Raw genomic sequence first — 20,803 nt, 5'->3', positions numbered from 1 at the left:
GCTGCGATGCATTTCTGATTGACCTTGAGACGAAGCAGACCGGAAGCCCACGCTCGGCGCGGTACTCGCGCTTTCAGCCAGAACTGTAGCGGGCGCATGCGAAGCAAGCCCAGCTGAAGTACTGATGATGCTGAGGCCATGAGACCTAGCATCCTCTGAAATTTCTTGAGCGGGATAGATGCGCCGCAGCGGAAAGAGCTCGCTGCGCGCTGAATGTCTAGTACGCGCTCTGGTGACAGTCGCGCTATCATAGACAGCGAGTCCAGTTCTGTGCCCAGAAAAGATATGATCTGTCTGGGAGACAGAGAACTCTTCGCCCAATTGACCCAGATTCTCGAGGTGATCGAGCAAAATGGTCCTGTGCTCTATGAGCACCGAGTGAGATTGAGCTAGAATCAGCCAATCGTCCAAGTAGTTCAATACTCGCATGCCCTGTAGTCTGAGGGGTGCGAGCGGCTAGAGACAAGCCGAACGGTAGGGCTGAGCACTGATATGCCTGGCCCTCGAAGGCGAATCTCAAACGTCGCCTGTGACGTGACGCTATTTGTATTTGAAAATATGCGTCTTTCAGATCTATTGACACAAACCAATCTCCTCGACGAATCTGCGTGAGGGTTTTTCTGGTCGTGAGCATTCTGAACTGTTGCTTCGCAAGCACTCTGTTCAGTTGCCTTAGATCTAGTATGGGTCTGAGACCCCCGTCTTTTTTCAGTACCAGGAAGTATCTGCTGGATAGCCCTCCTTCACTCTGAGCTTGAGATAAAGGCTCTATGGCCCCTTTGCTCAACAGTTTCAAAATTTCGGCTCGAAGTAGGTGGTGCTACTTCTGTTTTTACCGTAGCTTCGACGCGCGTCACATAGCGGCGAGGGCGTCGGCGAAACTGTAGCGAATAGCCTCTTTCTATAATGTCTAGCACTCACTTCAAAACCCCCGGGTAGCCTTGCCCATGCATCTGCACGAATGGCTAGGGGCTGAATGCGGAGCGCGCTCTGGTCGCTCAGCGACAGAGGGGCTTCGGTGTGCTGTAACATAAGCGTCGCGCTTCGAGGCAGGGGGCGCGCTGATAACAGCGGGCAGATTGCCCGCGCTCGACTCCTATGCGGTGGTCAACCGAGAGGGGAGGGCTGGGCGAGTCCCGTAGGACCTGTCATGTCTATGTGTGAATGTGGGCGCGGGATAGCGGGCACATTTACAACACTGAGAGCATTGTCCGCCTGAGCAGAGCGAATGCACGTTGGTTTTGTTTTTACAGAAACCTTGAGATATGCGGAACGTAGTGTTTGTGGGCACTGGGCAGTGGGCACATTTACCACGTTTAATGCGCAATCGACCTGGGTCGATTTCATGTGCGTGAGCCCTGTGTGACGGGCTGTGTTTGTGTGTAGGAATGAGCACTGGGCAGTGGGCATTTCGTCTACATTCGTAACACCATCGGCCGTGGCCGGGACACCAGAAAATACACTCTTATGGGATTTATCTGGGTAGCCGTAAAAGCGGCGTTTGTGTGCAGGCAAGCGTGCTGCTTCGCCGACTTGTTTACTGCAGAATACACTGGAACAGTCGCATTTACTGGAACTGAACGAGCGAGAAGTTGCCATAGAAACAGAGAGCGTCAACATGCTGGCGTTTGTTTGCAGGCGTGCGTGTATTACAGCAGGCTTGTTCACTGCAATATTGACATTTCCAGTCGTCTGAACTTCAGAGGCGGAAACCATAGAAACAGAGTTTGGGTGCAGGCGAGCGGGTTGTACCACGCGCTCGTTGGCTGCAAAATACACATCTGCAGTCGCCTTTTCAGGGAACTGCCAGAGCGAGAATTGACGGCAAAAATGTGTTTTGCCGGTAGACCCGGGATTCGATCGCGGGTCTCTCGCGCGAAAATCTGATGATCTACCACTGGACCACAGAGGAAGACACATAGACATTCAGTAGCGCGAGTATTATTAAAGAGCGTCAACATGCTGGCGTTTGTTTGCAGGCGTGCGTGCAAAACAACAGGCTCGCTCACTGCAATATTGACATTTCCAGTCACCTGAACTTAAGAGGGGAATGAGAAATGTGTCAGGAGTGGAGGTCGGCCCGGCCGCAGCGGGGCTAAAAACACCCTTTTCTCCTTTCGCCAGTGACGCACGGGAACCATAGAAACGGTGTTTGGGTGCAGGCGAGCGGGTTGTACAGCGCGCTCGTTGGCTGCAAAATGCACATCTGCAGTCGCCTTTCAGGGAACTGACAGAGCGAAGCATTGGCGGCATAATATATCTGCCGTTAGACCGGGATTCGAACCCCGGTCTCTCGTGCGAAAAACCTAAGATTCCACCACTGAGCCACAGGGGGGAACACAAAGGTGTGTAGATGCATGAGCATATAAGAGAGCGTCAACATGTTTTCTTCGGCGTTTGCTTGCAAGCGTGCGTGTTACAACAGGCTCGTTTGCTGCAATATTGATATTTCCAGTCGCCTAATCAGGGAACTGAGTTCTCTTTTCGCCGGTGAGTGACGCGTGAATGGGGCGCAAGGGCAGGGTAGCTTTCTTGTAACGTAAAGAAAAACTAACCCCGATCGTCCGCTTCCAGCCTCCCTTGTGAACGGCGCAGTTTGCGCGGCTCGAACAGAGGGAGAGAGAAAGCTAGCCCCGTGACCGTCCGCTCCTGACATCCCCTGTGAACGGCGCGGTTTGCGCGGCTCGAACAGAGGGAGAGCAGGTATCGTCCCCCAAGCAGGCAAGGCAAGCGGGCGCACCGGCGAGCTTTGCGGGTTGGGGGGGGCGGAGGAGCAGTCTCGGAGAAGGATGCCAGGTGAGTCCTCAGAGTCACCATAGGCAGTAACTGGCTCGCAGTGAGGGCGGTCGCCGTCAGCGAGCGCGAGCGCGAGCGCGAGAGCTGCGTGATCCTCAGGAAAGGGGCGTCTTGAAAAAGACGCCCGGCTCTTTTAGTGCAATGAGAGTGTGTGTCGCGGCGGCGAGCACACACACACAAAACACAGTAGCAGAGAAAGGATATAACGCCGGATAGCGCAGCAGGAAGGCGACTGAAGGCGGCGCGGCCAGCGGCTTCAGAGTGTCGACTCGTCCCGCTGAAAGGCTTCTTCAAACGGCGCGGCTTCTCTCCGGATCCAGCGATGCGAGAGCTTCGCTGAAGAGATGAAAAATCAGTGAGCTAGCCTCTCGAAGCTATGTTTATAGCCCTAGACCACGCCCATTCTGGCGGGACGTGACGTATTGGGCGCGAAGCGCCCCCATTGGAGCTGACGTCACGAGTGGGCCTTATCGATAGGCTGCTGCAGTTGCCGCAGGGCAGCCAATAGGCGCACAAGCCGTCTCGCCTGTGTCTGCATGCTGCCGCAACGCGTTTTACATTATTTCAAAATTAAGGATAATTTTTGGCTTCAGTATCTCGTGGAAAAGAGGTTTTCCCCTAGCGTAAGATTTACGCAGTACGAGAGTACCTCTCGTAAGAGAACCATATATTACTCTTCTTGTGCATGTCCATTCATATATATTGTGCATTTATATGTGTGTGTGTGTGTGTGTGTGTGTGTGTGTGTGTGTGTGTGTGTGTGTGTGTGTGTGTGTGTGTGTGTGTGTGTGTGTGTGTGTGTGTGTGTGTGTGTACCTGAGGGCTCTGCTGGTAGGAACTCCCAGAAAGTGCATGGCTTCACTGCACAGGAACTAGGGCTGTGACGGTGGCAGTTTTTTACCACCGCGGGAGTAATGGACCCAAATACCGGCGGTGTTGCGGTTGTTGGGTGGGGGGTGTTTTGAAATAAATAAATTAAACAAAAACAAAGAAACAACAAACTAAAGCCTGTAAAGCATTGAAATAAATATCAGTAAATACTGGTAACTTACATAATATAATAAAGTTGAATCTATTTAAAAAAAAAAAAAATTAAGAAAAAATTTCGGTTAATATTTCCACACAAAGGCGCGTGATATAGCCTACCGCTCTGCGCATTGAGAGGGATGTGGGACACAAGCAGGAAAGAGACCATCGATCTTTTCGAGACCATCATGTTTTCTACTTGTAAAAGGTATGAAGAGCGAATTTTATCTTCTACAAGGGCAAGGCATTTAGGCTGTTTGCGCGCTGCCAGAGAAAGCCAAACTAAAATCACCCGCGGTTGTGAAACGCGCTTTACAAAATGAACTTGACGCTTCTTACCAATTATCATGTCTAACAAGCACAAACTGTGTTAAAAAGAATTTGACTTATAAGTAAAAATGTAGGCTATCTGTCCTACAGCGTTTTTTCTACTTTAACACAGTAAAGAATACGAAAATAATCGACCTAAAAGCGAACAAAGGAAGAAACGTTTATAACGCGTCTTTGGGTGAGACGCGAGTGAAGATATGGGAAAAGAAAAAAGAGATTCATTCCATGCAGGGATGAGTCACGATTTTTGAATATTCGATTAGTTGATTTAATTATATAATATCTAATGTTCTAATGTCTGTTGTGCGATCATTCTCTAAAATAAAATCTCCATGTTCTGGTGCTGATGCAGTGGTGATGCGTAACCGGAGGGTGACGCTGCCAATAAAAGAACTGGCAAAAGTAATGATTATGAACGTGTCAAAGATAGCAAGGAGACATTTGAATTGTTTATTAATAAAGTGGGTTTTTTTGTGTGTGTCAGTGTCGGGCTGCAAAGATGAAGTTGACGATGCTCACTCTTTGCAGTGAACGCGCCTAGAGAGAAATGCACACTTCATACGGAATACACAAGCATATGCTAGTCGGTTTATTTTCGTTTTGAATTGTTTTGTTTAAAAGTATATAATTCAAGCTTTCTATAAGAATAACTAATGGAATATTTTTAAATTCGCTAATAATCGGGTGACCAGATCGCAAACCAGAATTCAAAGCCGACAAAGCTTATGTTTATGGGCTCACGTAGGCTACACCTCTCTCATTCGTCATGAATTTAAACTTTTCCATGGCTGCGATATTACATTTAATTGCTAACCTATTATTTATTTTGTAAACAAAGCTTTGTGTGTCATAATATTAATGTTAAACAGCATTCATATACAAACATTTTTTTTAGGCGAACTACCGCCGGTACTACTCAGCCACCGCGGTGGTGCGGTTGTCAAGTTTACCGGCACAGCCCTAACAGGAACTCCCTCACAGAGGAGCGAATCACAGCCCGTCCATCACCAGACCTGCACACAAAACATCATGTACAGTAAACAGCATAACCATTACACTCCTGCCAGACAGAGAATCACACACTATGAGTCATAATGTAAGATCATTTACAACTAAATATATTTCAGAATTACTTAAAAAGCATATCAAAAATATTGAGCAGCAGAAACTGATATTCACCTTGAGTACGGTGTCTTTCCTGAGCCTTTCAACTGGACTTCCCATCTTTCACCCTTTCTGGATAAAAGAGAGATTGTATACCGCTCTAACGGTTAACACTTGTCACAGTTCTAAACTGAGAGATGTCATTGTTCAGACGCATGTTTAAGCATGAAACGAGAAATAGATAAAAAAATGCCAGAATCATCTATTTGCTGAAAAACCAGTAAGTATAGATCACACTTTCCATTCTTTAATCTTAAACAACATTATGGGAAAGTTGACATGCATTACAACAGAAAAGTCACATCTGACAATAACAACTGATGATTTGTGTTGAACGCTGATGGAAAAGGATGATTTTACCTGTTTGTGTATTCACCCAACATATGTGCTCTTCCATCCCCCAGCTGTCCGGCCCAATAACCAAACTATAATAATAATAACACATGGTTGACATGTTTGCTCTGGTTGTCTTACGCCATCGCTGTCGGGTTTGAAGTGACGGTCAGTTTTACCTGATGGCCCCCGTATCTGTGTGCCAGTGGAACAGAGCCAGGAAACAGTTTCCCACCACTGACACAACGGACAAACTCTTCATTCTGAATCACAGACTCATTCAGATCCAAAATATTCCTCAACACATCCTGAAATACACAAAAGAGCCTGAATATATGCAGAAACAACATTTACACAAAAGTACTGTGGTGGTACCATGGTCCAGTTTTGTTTTAAAGCAGTTTTCTCAGACTGTGATCCTCAGACCACTGGTGGTTCTGTAAAGAGTCCAAGTGGCCCACGAGTTCATTAGCTGATTAAAAGCTTTATGACTGAATCAATTTATAAAAGTATAACTGACAAAAACAAACAAAAAACACTAAATGAACTGAATTAATTAACTCAATACAATAAATGAACTGTTTGTGACTAAATACATTTATGATAAAGTGTTTCTATTGGTATGTAAGTGTTTGGTCCAATTTTTAAGCTAGCATTATATAATAGCTATATATATAATAGAGTATAATAGCTAAAAATAATTTGCCCACAACCTAAAGTAGACATTTATTTGAGGAGTTGGGTGGTTCAAATTTTTTTTTTTTTTTGGTGATCTGCTTCACCCTTGTAAAAAATAAGTGTTAAAAATAAAAATGGAAAACTATGTTTCTTTTAAAAAACAGTTATTGCAGATAATACAAAATTAATGAAATAAAAAGCCACTTAACGAGTATACTTTCATGACCGTTTCTTACAAACTATAATAAATGTTCATTTAATTTCAGTTAACATGATGCAATTAAGTGTCCGAAACATTATATTCAGTTTGCACCAAAGTATATTCTTTTAAAGTAGCCTATATTATTTTCATAATTTCTCTTTTTAAAAGTATGATGAAGTGTACTTCTTTGTAACAACAGCCTGAATAAGTTCAAAATTATGCTGACGACGACAATGTTATTGGTGGTGATGATGATGATTACTTTATTACTATTTTAAAATGTGGACAAGAAAAATTATCAAGAATGGGTGGGTGTGACCAAACTTTTGACTGGTGGTTAGATGGCACTAGCTCCATTGTGTTTTTCTGTTTCATAAATTATACACAGTTACTGCAACAATATCCCCAGGTTTGACTGCAGTGAAGCACAAGTTCTCTGTAAATGATGATGAGTGGATGGGTTTATTGACCTGTGACACAGCAGCCAGTGTCAGGGGCTCTTTCAGAGGAGAGGGCTGAGACTCTGAAAACACACTTCTCTTCACAGTACGAATAACATTACCATCAACCTCATCAAGAGGCAGAGCATCTGTAAAACACACAGAAGTTATTCAAACATAGTCAACGTGTAAAATAGCATGTTGGCACTCGTATCTGTATCTTACCTAGTAGTTTATGTGATAATGCCAGTGGTATTTCTCCACAGTGTTTCACATCGCTATAAAAGTGACTCTTATCGAACTCTCTTTCATTACAACTTTCATTCTCACAGAATTCTTGTTCGTCCCTAAATGTAGCGATGGCGACGGCCGATAAAAATAAAAATAACGTGAAACCATGTTTTGTCATTACATCAAACTCACAGGCATATTTTTTTACTATTGTCCTGTACTTCCTTACATCACGTAACTAGGGTGACCAGATGAGATCGGCTGAAATTCTGGACGGGGGGGGGGGGGGTCGTCTATGGGTCTGGGGTGACGGGATGGGGGGCTTCTATGGCATCAGACTGCGTAGCCTATAATAAAAGATAATGAATTTCAAACCTGAACCAAACATATTTTTATTCAAAGATCAACAGTCTGTCATTATTCTTTAGTCTGCCACAAAAAACAACAACATTAAAATCATGAACTCAAATCAAATGTCATTGTGAAAAGAAAAAAAAACAATGACTGCATAAATCAGACCTTTCAGTATAGCCTAACCTTAAGCTTAAACGACGTTTTGCAGTGCCGCGAACAATCAAGTGACTGTCCTCGCGGCTGCAGCAACTTGCGCTCTAATAATAGGCAAAATAGGCTACAGAATATTTCGGTATTGATAGGTGCAATATTTGAAAATCGATCATATATTTTTTTTATTACATTTATATCTGCATTTATGTAAAAACTTAAACTTTCAAACATCAAAATGTCATTTATTAATATGTTTTCATGTCAAAATGACATACAAACATCTTTTCCTATTCTATTTTGCCTGGAAACGCTTCCAACAGGCTTGCGTGTCGCGTGAAAAATAGGCGTCGGTTCTATTTCTAGCAAGACGCGCGTGTCACGCAGGCAGTGTGCTATGGAAAGCCAAACTGTTCACAATTCGCGTGCTTTTGACCGCCGTATCAATATTAAAACGGCGTCTTCATAACGCCGGTAGGCGTTAAATAAACGCCGTCAGGCGATAAGTTAACGTCACACGCCGCCACGCGTTAAAATAACGCCACTCGCCGATAGATGTTAAATTGACGCCACACGCCACTCAAAATGCAGATGTATGAGCTCATCTATATGGCCCCTCCTCTACTGAGTTTGAGGACTCTACGGCAAGTCGGAGAGGACAATCTAGTTTGGAAGAGCGCGAAAATGGCTAGGAGAGGATTTGTTTTGCGGTGTAAACACACTATAAATGACTGCACTCGCCTTTTACTCTCTGATAATCCAGGGGCTGATGTCTTTCAGTCATCATTAAATAGGTAAAGATTTCTGTAAAGATAATATATTAGCATTAACGTACGTCGGGTGGTTGTAAGTGTAAAGAATGTGCAATGCAATTCTATGACCAATTGTGCTGGTAACGTTACTGTACATAATATGTAAGGGATAAAGTATAGAGAGGCGGTCGTTATAGCGAATAACAAGCCCGACAGGCTTATTACATGGCTACCTACAAAATAATTAATTAATTTGACACAAATTATTGATTTAAAAAGGAGTTTATTGCTTTAAAAACGGTTGTATTGCTTCCGCCAAAGAAAATAGTCCGTTCCGCGTCCATAGCAATGGGCTGTTTTGTTCGCAGCGGTCTGTTATCAAGAAATAACAGACCGCATTCTACATTGGAATTCAGCCAAGCCACGTAATAACATTGTTTATTACATGGCTTGGCTGAATTCCAATGTAGAATAACAGAAATAACAGACCGCATTCTACATTGGAATTCAGCCAAGCCACGTAATAACATTGTTTATTACATGGCTTGGCTGAATTCCAATGTAGAATGCGGTCTGTTATTTCTTGATAACAGACCGCTGCGAACAAAACAGCCCATTGCTATGGACGCGGAACGGACTATTTTCTTTGGCGGAAGCAATACAACCGTTTTTAAAGCAATAAACTCCTTTTTAAATCAATAATTTGTGTCAAATTAATTAATTATTTTGTAGGTAGCCATGTAATAAGCCTGTCGGGCTTGTTATTCGCTATAACGACCGCCTCTCTATACTTTATCCCTTACATATTATGTACAGTAACGTTACCAGCACAATTGGTCATAGAATTGCATTGCACATTCTTTACACTTACAACCACCCGACGTACGTTAATGCTAATATATTATCTTTACAGAAATCTTTACCTATTTAATGATGACTGAAAGACATCAGCCCCTGGATTATCAGAGAGTAAAAGGCGAGTGCAGTCATTTATAGTGTGTTTACACCGCAAAACAAATCCTCTCCTAGCCATTTTCGCGCTCTTCCAAACTAGATTGTCCTCTCCGACTTGCCGTAGAGTCCTCAAACTCAGTAGAGGAGGGGCCATATAGATGAGCTCATACATCTGCATTTTGAGTGGCGTGTGGCGTCAATTTAACATCTATCGGCGAGTGGCGTTATTTTAACGCGTGGCGGCGTGTGACGTTAACTTATCGCCTGACGGCGTTTATTTAACGCCTACCGGCGTTATGAAGACGCCGTTTTAATATTGATACGGCGGTCAAAAGCACGCGAATTGTGAACAGTTTGGCTTTCCATAGTGTGCAAGCTCTAACCTGTTAACATGGGAGCCGAAATAAAAACGGACACGCCACGCAGCCAGTGTGTCGCCGGCCTCAACCTCCGCAGACAGTTTTTAATGTTTATAAGACAATAACTACTCAAGATTTTGCTTTAGTATAATTTTCAGGACAATTAGGGCCAGATTCGGGATTCGGGACAACAGTTTAGATTTCGGGACTGTCCCGAATTTTTCGGGACGTCTGGTCACCCTACGTAACTAGAAGAAAACATCAGAACTGTCACACAAACAATCCTTCAATATTCCACCAGAGGGCGCTCATCGGCTCAAAAACCCGAATGCTCCATTTATGTAATATTCGGGACTTTTTTGTCTTTTTGGAAATGTATGCGCGTTATAAACCATAACCGATTAAATCTATTAGTTGTATGGGTTCAGAAGCTGTCGTACAAATGGAAACTCTCGGAACTTTCTCACTATAATGATTAAATAAGCGTCTCTAGCCAATGATCAGAGACGACTGTGATTGGTCAACCTCAAATCTGTATTGTAAAAAGAAACAGGTACCATGTGACCAGCCGTCTATTAAAAATACTGAATACTTAAAAATTATAAATATTACTGGAGAAGATTGAAATCTCTATGATTGAAATGAATGTAATGAAAATGTAATTTTTTAAATGTAAAAATGTAAACATGTTTTAAGCCCACCCACACCCCTTAAATAACCTATTTAACTCACTTTTATATTTATATAACTATTTATATTTATCGAAATATAATAATAATAATATCTGTTATTATTACAATTATTATTAATAACATGAACAAAATACATGAATTAGATTAAATTGTCATTGTTAACATTTATTCATTTTATTTATTAACTATTTATAATATTTAAATAATAATAATAATAATAACAATTTATATATATATATATATATAGTTATTTTTGGAGACTTATTAGAACTACCGTACTTGACCAATTGGAGACAAGTTATGGGCCACTATGGAACGTCCATTTTATATCAATTTTATGTTAACTGCCAATCTTTCCCCTATTTATTGTATTCCTAAAAGGGCAATCTTCTCCAGTAGCACATCACGTGACAGTATCTTATGGTATATTTTGGTTTCAGAGGGCGGACTCGGAGCACATAAATATTCATGAGTTTCCATGGCATGCATGTGGAACTGATAATTTGAGTTCATGCTGCTTGAGTTTCAGCAGGTGTAATGATGTAATGGATTATTTCAAAAAAGGTAAATATGACAGTTTCAGTTTATAATGTTTTTATTCGTTTGCATGTTTTGTGGTCCCTGACTTAATGCAGGCATTTACTTCGTGTAATGTTAGGATAAAGCACAGAAAACTTCAACTAGTCGTATACATTAATTTCATTTCGTTGTGCTTTTCCTTTGTACCTTACCATGCTTTATAACCAGCAGGTCTGGCGCAGAGAATGTCTAATAAGGCAAGGCAAGGCAAGGCAAGGCAAGGCAAGGCAAGGCAAGGCAAGGCAAGGCAAGGCAAGGCAAGTTTATTTATATAGCACATTTCATACACAATGGCAATTCAAAGTGCTTTACATAGAAGAGATTAAAATAATAAAAAGAAATAAGAATAATTAAAACAGTTTAGAAAAATAAAAAATAAAATACAGTACAAACAGTCGGACGAACATTGGCACAGTGCTCATTCAGTAAATGCATAGTTAAACAGAAGTGTTTTGAGTCTGGATTTGAATGTGACTACTGTAGGAGCACATCTGATCTCTTCTGGAAGCTGGTTCCAGCTGCGGCTGGCATAATAGCTAAAGGCAGACTCGCCATGCTTAGAGTGAACCCTTGGTATTTCAAGCTGATATGATCCTAATGATCTGAGTGATCTGTTGGGGTTATATTCAGTGAGTATATCTGCAATGTATTGAGGTCCTAGGCCATTGAATGATTTATATACCAGTAATAATACTTTAAAATCAATCCTAAGTTTAACTGGGAGCCAGTGTAAAGACCTGAGGACTGGTGTGATATGTTCATATTTTCTGGTTCTGCTCAGAATCCTGGCGGCAGCGTTCTGTATGAGCTGCAACTGTCTTATGGTCTTTTTGGGAAGGCCAGTGAGGAGACCATTACAATAATCCACCCTGCTGGTGATGAAAGCATGCACAAGTTTCTCTAAGTCTTGTCTGGAAACAAAGCATCTAATTCTTGCAATATTTTTCAGATGATAGTATGCTGATTTAGTTATTGCTTTGACATGACTACTGAAACTAAGCTCTGACTCTAGTGTCACACCAAGATTCCTGACTTGATTTTTGGTTGTTTGACCCCTAGAGTGAAGGTATGCGTTCACCTTGAGAACTTCATCTTTGTTTCCAAACGCAATGACTTCAGTTTTGTCTTTGTTTAACTGAAGAAAGTTTTGACACATCCAACTGTTGACTTCGTCAATGCATCGGCACAGGGAGTCAATGGGGCTATAATCGTTGGGCGATAGGGCTAAGTAGAGCTGTGTGTCGTCTGCATAGCTGTGGTAAGCAATTTGGTTGTTTCTCATTATTTGGCTCATTGGGAGCATATACAGGTTGAACAGGAGTGGCGCAAGAATTGAGCCTTGAGGGACTCCGCATGTCATGGATGTCCACTCAGACTTATGGTCTCCTATACTCACATAATAACCTCTCCCATCTAAGTATGACCTGAACCATTTTAGGACTATCCCAGAAAGCCCGACCCAGTTTTCCAGCCTGTCCAGAAGTATGTTGTGATCGACAGTGTCAAATGCAGCACTGAGGTCGAGTAGTACCAGCACTGATAATTTGCCTGAGTCAGTATTTAAGCGAATATCATTTATTATCTTTATGAGCGCTGTCTCTGTGCTGTGATGCGGTCGGAAACCAGATTGAAAATTGTCAAAGTATCCATTCGAGCATAAGAATTTGTTCAGCTGATTGAAGACAACTTTTTCAATGATCTTACCTATGAAAGGAAGATTTGAGATTGGTCTATAGTTGCTTAATATGGTCTTATCCAGATTGCTCTTTTTCAGGAGGGGCTTGACAACTGCAGTTTTTATGGAGTTTGGAAAACTCCCAGAGAGAAGTGAAGCATTTACCACTTCTAGAAGATCTGCTTCTAAACTGTTTAACACACTTTTGAAAAACGATGTGGGAAGTGTGTCAAGAGCGCAGGTTGATGTTTTAAGGTGCTGTACGGTTTCTTCCAAAATTTTGCCATCAATTTCTTTGAAATCAGACATAGTAACTACTTTCTCAGGTGGTTTGATCTGTCTGACCCCAGCGCAAGTCAAGGATGTGCTGATCACCTTTCTGATATTATTGATTTTCTCAGAGAAGAAAGAGGCAAACTCACGGCACTTGCTGTCTGAGAGCATTTCACTGGGAATCTGGCTTGGGGGGTTTGTCAGTCTCTCTACAGTAGCAAAAAGAGTGCGTGTGTTGTTTAAATTACTGTTTATAATATTTGAGAAGAAAGTCTGTCTAGCTTTGCCTAGTTCCATATTGAAAGCATGAAGGCTGTCTTTGTAGATGTTAAAATGGACTACAAGTTTTGTCTTCCGCCACATGCGCTCTGCTTTTCTGCATTGTCTTTTCATATTTTGCACTGCTGTTGAGTTTCTCCAAGGTGCCTTTTGTCTGCCACTCTTCTTCCTGACTTTCACAGGAGCAATATCATCAATTACACCTTTAACTTTTGAGTTAAAAGAATCAAGGAGAAAATCAACAGAGTCTGCAGATATGCTTGTTGTTAAAGATATAGCCTTCATAAATAGGACACTAGTGTTCTCATTTAAGCATCTCTTCTTGACAGACACAGATCTAGCTTCAGTGGCAGGAGAGATCAATATATCAAAGAAAATACAGAAATGATCAGACAGTGCTACATCCTTAATAACAATCGATGAAATGTTTAGACCCTTACTGATAAGTAAATCTAAAGTGTGTCCACGATTGTGTGTGGGTCCATGTACATGCTGAGTCAGATCAAAAGTTTTTAAAACAGTTTTGATTTCTTTTGCCATATTGTTTTCTGCATTATCTATATGGATGTTAAAATCTCCAGCAATGGCAAAACAGTCAAACTCTGAGGTAATTGTTGATAACAGTTCTGTAAAGTCCTCAGCAAAGGCTGGAGAGTATTTTGGAGGCCTGTAAATAATGAAAAGTAAAATGCGTGGAGCACCTTTTAACACAATACCCAGATATTCGAAAGACAAGTAATTCCCAAATGATATTTGCTTACATTGATAGATATCTTTAAAAAGAGCAGCTAGACCCCCACCTCTCTTAACAGCTCTGCAGACACTCATAAAAGTAAAGTTAGGAGGGGATGTTTCATTGAGGATTGTTGCACTGAAGCTGTCTTCTAGCCAGGTTTCATTTAGAAGCATAAAATCCAGGTTGTTTGTGGTTATTAAGTCGTTGACTAGAAGTGATTTATTTTTAAGTGAGCGAATGTTTAAAAGAGCTAACTTAACAGACTTACTTTTCCCCACAGCAATATTAGTTTGACGTGTAATAGGCACCAGATTAGTTGGGTTTGCTGTACGGCTATTGAAGGCCTTAGACTTTCTATCATGTAATAGAACAGCAATAGAGAAAGATACAGGCACACTGGGTTCCCGCTTGTTTTGTAAACATTTGAGAAAGTTACTGTTATCAAAACGGGGACCCGACACATATCACTGAGAGCTGGTATCAGTTGTTTTTGGTTCACCTCGAGCAGAAGGAGGAGGGTGTGGGCCCTGGCGTTGTGGCAGAGGCCGAAGAGCTCTCACAGGAGGAGGGGGAGGGCGAGCTGGGCCTGCAGGCTTTGGTGGTAGTGGTGCCTGTCTTTTTTAGTTGGTATCTGGGGGCTTGCAGCAAAAGAGTGGGATAGTCTGGTTCCAGCATGCACCAGTTCTTCCATTTTCTGTGAGAAGCACAGTAGTGGCGTTGCAGGGGAGAGGGAGAAAGTGTCTGGTGAAAGGGGCTGTTGCTCTGGTGTTATAGGAGGCTGTAATATGCTGTCCTGGCTTCCCTGGCTGTTTTCCAGGAAGTCGTCCTTGGGTGCTGAATCTTCAAGCAGTTCTGATATGTCTGTCTGTGGTGAGCTCTGTGTGCAGGGCTCAGCTGAGATTGTGTCCGTGAGCAGAGGTTGTTGTGGCGGAGTGGTGTTATCATGTCCATTTTGCTGCTGAAGTGAAGTCCCGTGGTCATTCATACTGTGTCCAGGTGTGTGTGTGCCGTTCAGATTGAGTGGATTGGCACAAACCGCAGAAGGATGATTTAGGGAGAAGTAGATATTGTCCTTTAACACTCTTGAACCAAGTTTGTTTGGGTGATGGCCATCCCAATGAAACAGTTGTCGTTGACTCCAGAAAAGATTGAAATTGTCAATGAAGTTCACTGCTTTTATATTGCAGGTTTTTTGCAGCCATGTATTTAGCCCAAGCAACCGTGAAAACCTGTTTGTTCCTCTTGCTGGTAGTGGTCCACTGATGAATGTTTGAACTTTCAGTCTTTTAAGTGTTTCAAAAAGTTTATTGAAATCCTTCTTAAGGAGTTCTGACTGCTCTTTATGAATATCATTCTTCCCCACATGTATGATGAGTCGATTAGCAGTCTTATGTTTCATCAGAATGTTCTGAAGTTCCCTGTTTATATCAGAAGTTGTTGCTTGTGGAAGGCAGCACGTAGTTGTATCCCTGGTGCTAATGTTTCTGATTATGGAGTCCCCCACTATCAGAGTCCTGGGCTCGGCTGCGCTCTGAGCTGAGTGCCGCTGTCTGCTCGACCTTGAGCGCCAGTTAGCATCAGTGTTAGCTACTGGCCTATTCAGTCTGTGTTCGATCACATTCATCACATTTGTGGATTCCTCATTTACATTCATTAGTACTTCAAATCTGTTCTCAAGATGTATAGGCAGTGGTAGCAGACCAGTGTTTTCAATCCTTGTCAGAGCTGTATCTGGGGTAGAGGATGCTACTGCGGCAATATGTGATGCTCGTGACAATCTGATGTCTCGAGTGCCTTTGGGTTTAGCTCCCTGTTTGTGCCATCGATTAGTAAGTCGATCGGCTTGTTTCTCTACCTGTCGAGGAGTACTAGTTTCATGGGACTCACCGGTATGCTGAGGGTGTCCATGACGAAGCTCTGTTGTGTGCTCCGTCTGGTTTGGTGGTCCCGTAAGTAACTTTGTTTCTAGAACTGCAATCCTTTGTAAAAGTCTGTGGCAGTTAGTGCAGCAAGTAGATTCCAGAAGAGGCATTTTCTCTTATCCTTGTAGGCAGTTGTGTTTTCCTTTCCCGGTATGTAAGCTGGTCGGGTAAAAGAATTCTCAGTTTTTGTAGTAATCCAAACTTTGTCGTATGAGCACTGTGCTGATTTGCTGAAGTTAAAATTAGGTGATAAAAGGAAATAAAATAAAGGAAATAAAATATAGAAAAAATAGGAGATAAAATGTAAAAGCGATAGAGCAAAACGCGGAGCAGTAAGCAAGAGCGTCCGAACAGTAGCTGAGCAGGAAGTCGCCCAAGTTTAGATCTGGTGACTTCATTCATACATTCTCTGTTTAGCTCATGGGCAGCATTTAAAAACAACATGACCTGTAGTGGGAAATCTACTCGCCTTCAGTGATACATTTCACATATTTACAATATTTGAGGAGACTTGCATGTTTGAAGAGTTGTTGTTAAGTGTTAGCTTATTATGTTTATGTTGAAATTTTATGGATTTAATTTTTCCATTTTCCATAATCTGCCTGTAAATGTTTGTATCTCCCAGGATACGTTTCCCCTTTGGGAGTTTAAATTAATTGGAAAAAAAGAATGCTTGTTTGGCAATGCGTGTTACAAGATTTTAATAACAATTTAAAAACATTTATTCTCTCATAACTTTAACTAAACATTCTTTGTAAAATTCGGTTGAACAATAAGTAAATGCCTATTTATGAATATATTAGCCTACTGTATCAAATTTAATAGGCAAATTTCTAGGGCCTTTAAATTATCAATATGACCAAAACTTTCCTGAGAAACATCGTGTACACAATCTTCTTCATGCCTTCTGTCCTCTGATTGATTGTTTGTTTTGTTTTTTTGTTTTTTTTCAAGTAAGGTCCTTTTGCTCAGAAAATCTTTAATTATGTTTAAAAAGTAAATGTAAGAAATATTTACTAGACTGAAGCAACTGGGGTTTATTGATTATTAATACACCATTTTTTTAATGTAAAAAATTGCATATATGATCCAGAAAAGCTGTTTGTGTGTGTGTGTGTGTGTGTGTGTGTGTGTGTGTGTGTGTTCATGTTTTTCTATCCCGATGGGGACTTCAACCTGAATGCACACAGACTCATGGGGACTCGTGTCACAGTGGGGACCTAAATAGAGGTCCCCATGGGTAAACAAGCTTATAAATCATACAGAATGAGTTTTTTGGGAAATGTAAAAATGCAGAAAGTTTTCTGTGATGGGTAGGTTTAGGGGTAGGGTTAGTGTAAGGAGATAGAATATACAGTTTGTACAGTATAAAAACCATTAAGTCTATGGAGAGTCCCCACAAAGATAGTGAACCAGACATGTGTGTGTGTGTGTGTGTGTGTGTGTGTGTGTGTGTGTGTGTGTGTGTGTGTGTGTGTGTGTGTGTGTGTGTGTGTGTGTGTGTGTGTGTGTGTGTGTGTGTGTGTAATGTGATACTCAACAAAAAACAGATACAAACTTGTATATGCATGTATGTGTGTTTTTTTTGTTGAGTATCATATTTATACATCGCTTTTATGGCTCATATGCAATTCAGTGCAAATCAATGATAATTAAGAGATGGAAAATGTTCCCCAAAAGCCTATTGCGTCATATTTGACATTTATATTAACATGAAAAAATGTCAGAAGAATTCATTTTTTTAACATTAACAAATGGTGGATTAATAATCAATAAACCCAGTTGCTTCAGTCCAGTAAATGTTTCTTACAGTACATTAATTTATAATAATCATGAATCATTAATCATTTCTCAGCAAAAAATACTTTATTTGATAAAAAAAAGTATAAACTATCAATCAGAGGACAGAAGGCATGAAGTAGATTGTGTGCAAGAGCAAAACAGAGAGGCAGAAGGTAGCATTAGGAAGACAGAAACAATCACTGCATATCCAGTAAAACCTCATGGTATGTTCACTGTCAGCAACAGTGTTGTCATAATTATCAGTTTAGGTTAGACCATATTGGTTTCACTTTATTTTAATGGTCCCTTGAACACATTCTGTTGACTATAAGTACAGTTGCACATGTCTACTAACTCCCATTGGAGTGTTAATAGATTTATTAGTAGACTAGTAGGGTTAGGGTTAGAATAAGTTGGCATGTAGTTGCAAAGTTACTTATAGTCAGTAGTTAACCTACCAGACTCTTGTGTGCTTTCATCTTCACAATGAGTCTGTCACAGAGAAGAGGTGTAGTTGTGTTTGAGCTCATTTAGAACGGTTGGATTTATGAAGAACATGTGTTGAAAGCTTTTTGTTTTTCTTTATTATTTTTTTATGACTGATAAATCTCCAATTGAAATTCAGACATATATAGTCTGTGTAGAATTGTGGCTTGTACGTGTTGATCTGAACTGAGAGAGTGAAGAGTGTGTCATTGTTCTCTACAGGTTGTGGGGTTGTGGAGTCACAGATGAAGGTTGTTCTGCTCTGGCTTCAGCTCTGAGATCAAACCCCTCACACCTGAGAGATCTGGATCTGTGGGGGAATAAACTAGGAGATTCAGTTCATCTGCTCTCTGCTGTACTGGAGGATCCTCACTGTAAACTGAAGACACTGGGGTAAGTTTGTCTCTCTGATTGTCACACATGTCTTTGTCCTCAGTAAGACGAATCATTTGATGTACATTTTAGGACTAAAATTAGCTTGTTCTGAAAACACTAAATCTCAGCACAGAAATCACAGGTGTACACAAATGTCTAATCTCATGATCTGGTATTAGTGTTCATTTTTACATTCTTTTAAAAATATATCGTTTAAATTTAGTCAGTATTTCATTATATTCATTATGTTCAATAATTTTAGTCTGTTTCACTCTGACTACAATGACAACTCTTTTCCCCCACGTTTACTCAACAGTGTTTTCCCTAATGATGTTTCTGTGCAATAATAGTGTTTCCCAACCCTGATCCTATAGTTCCCCCGGCACTGCACAGTCCTTGATCATTGAAGTTTCTGCTTTGAACGGCTCTTTCCGTGGCTACAAAAAAACAATTCTTCAAAGTAGCTTTTCTAACACTACTAATGTACTAATATGAAAGATAATAAGCAAAAGAAATGTAATAACTTCATGCTGATCTTCATTATCTTATATGCAGGGAAAACACCAGGGCCCGTATTCATAAAGAATCTTAATGCAAAGAGTAGCTCCTAGTGACAAAATTCTAAGAAAATTCTTAGAAATGTGGCCGTTTACTAAGAAAAAATCCTAGTAAAGAAAAAAGTAATTCAGAAAGCATCTTAACCCTTAAAAGAGATCTTAAGGTCAAAATTGTTAGGAGCACGGACGAGGACTTTTAAGAGTCTTAAGAGTTTCTTTAGCAGAGGAGAAAATGGCAGAAAGACGAAGAGGGAGAAGAAATGTGTTGCAGACAATGAATAACAGTGAGTTAATAAGACGCTATAGATTAGATCGTGCAGGGATCATGTTTGTGACTGATCTTATTAGAGACACGCTAATATCTCCGACACAGCACAGAAATGCCATAGCGCCAGAAATGAAAGTAATCACTACATTACGATATTTGGCAACTGGGAAAATTCCATGTTTGATACATTAAAACCAACATTCAAACCACCACTTAAATAGACATGCCAGCAATCCGTGTAATTGGAAAGAGTGGAACAATTTTTATCATTCTAAGCCAAGCAAATACCTTATAGGAAATTAACAGCATGGTAAAAAAAAAAAAAAAAAGGATTTATATACACATATAAAATGTGTGTGTGTGTGTGTGTGTGTGTGTGTGTGTGTGTGTGTGTGTGTGTGTGTGTGTGTGTGTGTGTGTGTGTGTGTGTGTGTGAGAATGGTCAAATAGGAAAAATTACGCATGCAATTTCAAAGTGAAGGCTTAGAATAGACCCTATACTTAGAATCACTTTTTTTTTTTTTCTTGGACAACCAACCAATCACAGTCTTCAAAAGATTGTGTCATACATAGCAACGGGGTCAACCCCGCCTCCTTACTAAGATGAAAGTTTTTGGCTTTTCCTTACTCAGAGTTGCTCTCAGATCGGTCCCGAATCGCTTTTAAGCTAAGACTCCTACGTAAAAGTTTTTAAGCTAAATTAAGAGTTTTCTTAGAGGATTCTTAGAATCTTTATGAATACGGGCCCTGAACTTCTGCGGAGCAGTAATGAATAAAGTAACATGGTCAGCGCCGCGCTGGTGAGATTAGTTTGCTCTGTCCATTCGGTTTCGCTAGCAAACACGTCCTCCCTGCGATGTCGAGTCGGTCACACAGCTCGGTCCATTGAGCCGCACCGATGATGTCAGCACGGCACGAACTCTGTAACACCGCTCCGTTTCGTCCCACTGTTGGTGTGTTTGGCTTCCCATACAACTCGTTACAACTAACAGACATTGCTTAAAAGAGTTTGTGAGACGCGCCAAATTAAACAGAAGTGCGGACACACAACTTCCTTTTCAAGGGAAATTAGCCATCATCAACTACCGAAATCTCTTCTTATTTCAGTAATGCGTATGAATGAATTTCACCAAGGTTGATCAATGTTTTTCGTTTCACTAGTGTTGAGGCTTTTCAATAATTGTTTCCTATACGGCCCTTCATACTGGAGATCTCATAGTTGTCTCCTCTAAAGTTTAGAAGAAATCTCAGCAACATCACACACTGTGCTCAGATTTCTCTCTGTAGAAACTCGGGATCGCTCACATTTGTCTATTTTGAAGTTTAGAAGTGATCTCAACAACATCACACACTGTGCTCAGATTTTTTCCCTAAACTAAAGACCCTGGTGGTCTCATATTTGTCTCCTCC

General features: G+C 41.1%; 1 pseudogene across 1 annotated transcript in view; it reads left to right on the top strand.

The window, feature by feature from the left end:
* LOC309510221 (NACHT, LRR and PYD domains-containing protein 3-like) overlaps positions 1-20,803 on the top strand; it is a 343,190-nt pseudogene that overhangs the window by 300,132 nt on the left and 22,255 nt on the right. Inside the window, exon 16 of the transcript XR_014211802.1 lies at positions 18,416-18,586. The product of XR_014211802.1 is annotated as an NACHT, LRR and PYD domains-containing protein 3-like (transcript). The remainder of the gene's footprint in view (positions 1-18,415; positions 18,587-20,803) is intronic.

Source organism: Leuciscus leuciscus, assembly GCF_965113295.1.
Source record: "Leuciscus leuciscus genome assembly, contig: SUPER_11_unloc_5, whole genome shotgun sequence".
Classification (NCBI taxonomy): Eukaryota; Metazoa; Chordata; class Actinopteri; order Cypriniformes; family Leuciscidae; genus Leuciscus; species Leuciscus leuciscus.
Note: the sequence above shows the minus strand (reverse complement) of the source record. Positions and strands in the feature narration are given on the sequence as shown.